We start from the raw sequence: 2,681 nt of genomic DNA on the forward strand, positions 1-2,681 counted from the left end.
GAATAAATAGCGATAATGATAATTAGTGATAATGATAATGATATTAATAAATAGTGATAGTTATAAATAGAGATAATTATAGATTGATAATAAAAAATAGGTTGATATGATAAAATAGGGACAATGAGAAATAGAATAATGATAACTTTCATGATAATGATAACATGTTGTTAACTTGGATAATGAAAATAATGATGAAATAGTAATTAAGACTATGATAAACTGCTGAAATTATAACCATTGATAATGATAAAATAATGCTAATGATAAATAATGCCTAATGATAAATAAAGCTAATATTAATAAAGCTAAGAATAAAATAATGCTAAATGATAAATAATGCTAATGATTAAATATATGTAATGATAAATAATGCTAAGATAAATAATGCAATGATATAATTGCTAATGATAAATAATGTAATGACAAATAATGGCTAATGATAAATAATGCTAATGCTAAATAATGCTAATGATAAATAATGCTAATGATAAATAAAGCCAATGATAAATAATTGCTAATGATAAATAATGCAATAATTAAATAAATGCTAAATGATAAAATAATGCTAATGATAACATAATGCTAATGGATAAATAATGCTAAATGATAATAATGCTAAAGATAAATAATGCTAATGATACGTATGATAATGATCAACTTATAATGATGGTAACTTAGGATAATGATAAAATAATGTGTGATGGGAAATGATAACAAGATACGTTTACGATAAAAAACATGTTAATTAAATAAGAAAACAAACGATAGCTCTGAATAACCGATCAAGGAACTTGATATCATGAACTACATATAATGATCACTAATGATGAAAGGATTAAAAATTACATCTTGCTATTTGTACTAGTATAAAAATGTGTGATATTATACTGGATCATAATTATTCATAGTAACGTGAAATGTAATGAAGAACTTTCGTTTATCGATTAACTATCTAATGTTTCGGATATCTACATCCCATTAAGGATGCTAAGCATCCTTTGATACCACACATTTTATAAAGGCAGTGTCAGGAGTGGGTATTCGAACCCACGCCCTCAAGGAAACCGTGAGGCGACCTGAACGAGCGCCGTGGACGCTCGGCCATCCATGACTGTTTCATGTGAGAAACTTGAACCAAATTTTGAATTGAAATGATAACTAATGATCATGATAAATAATGACATGATAAGTAATGATCACAACTAATGATCATGATAAGTAATGATCATGATAAATAATGATAAATGAAAAATAATGATACATGAAAAATAATGATAATGAAAAAATAATGATATGAAAAATAATTGATAATGAAAAATAATGATATGAACAATAATGATAAAGAAAAATAATAATGATAAATAATGAAATTATACTTAGGATAATGTTAACGTAATCATTATTGTCATTTTGTCATTATTCATTATCATCATATGTCATTATCATTACCATTATCATTATTGTCATTATCATTATCATCATTATCATCTTATTCATTCATTAGCATCATTATCATTCATTATGCATCATTATTATCATAATAATTATTCCATCATTTAGAATTTATAGTCGTTATTTAATTATTATCTTTACTTATTATTATTAGGGATTATCATTATTTCATCATCATTTTGATAATTATTATTTATAATATTATGAAATCAGTCTCATCAGCTTATCATTTATTTCTGCTTCCAGATTAGATGACAATGAACGCATCAATACCATCAGACGAAGATGTATTCATTATTGTCATTATCATCAGTATCATCATTACAGCATTATATCATGATAATAATGAGGATAATGCTGATAATGATGATAAGACCAATAATGATACATCTTCGTCATGATGTTATTGATGCTGTTCCATTTTCATCTAAATCATGGAAGCAGGAAATAAAATGATAAGGATGATGATACGATTTCATAATAATTATGAAATAAATAATTATCAAATAAATGATGAAATACATTATAATCCTATTAATAATAAAGTAAAGATATAATAAATAAACGATAACTATAATATTAAATGAGGGGAATAATTATTATATAATACTGATGATAATGATGATAATGGATGATAATGATGATAAAGATGATAATGATGATAATTGATAATGACAATAGTGATAATGAAACTAATGGATAATGACAATAAGATAATTCGTAATGATAATGCAATGATGATAATGATAATGGACAAAATGAATAATGATTAGTTATACATTATCACTAAGTTGTAAGTTCCATTATTTTATCATTATTATTTTCTTTATCATTATTTTTCTTATCATTATTTTCAATTATCATTATTTTCATTATCATTATTATTTCATATCATTATTTTTCATTATCATTATTTCTCATTGCATTATTTTTCATTATCATTATTTTTAGCATTATCATTATTTTGGTGCTCATTAGTTGTGATCATTACTTATCATGATCATGATTATCATGATCATTAGTTATCATTCATCAAATTCAAAATTTGGGGTCAGTTTCTTCACATGAACAGTCAGGATGGCGAGCGAGTCCAAGGCGCTGCGTTCAGATCGGCACTCCGGTCTCTTCCGGGCGGGGTTACGAATCCCACTCCGGACACTGCCTTATAAAAGGTGGTATCAAAGGGAGCTTAGCATCCTTAATGGGAATGTAGATATCCGAACGGA

Source organism: Penaeus monodon, chromosome 41 (genome assembly GCF_015228065.2).
Source record: "Penaeus monodon isolate SGIC_2016 chromosome 41, NSTDA_Pmon_1, whole genome shotgun sequence".
Lineage (NCBI taxonomy): Eukaryota > Metazoa > Arthropoda > Malacostraca > Decapoda > Penaeidae > Penaeus > Penaeus monodon.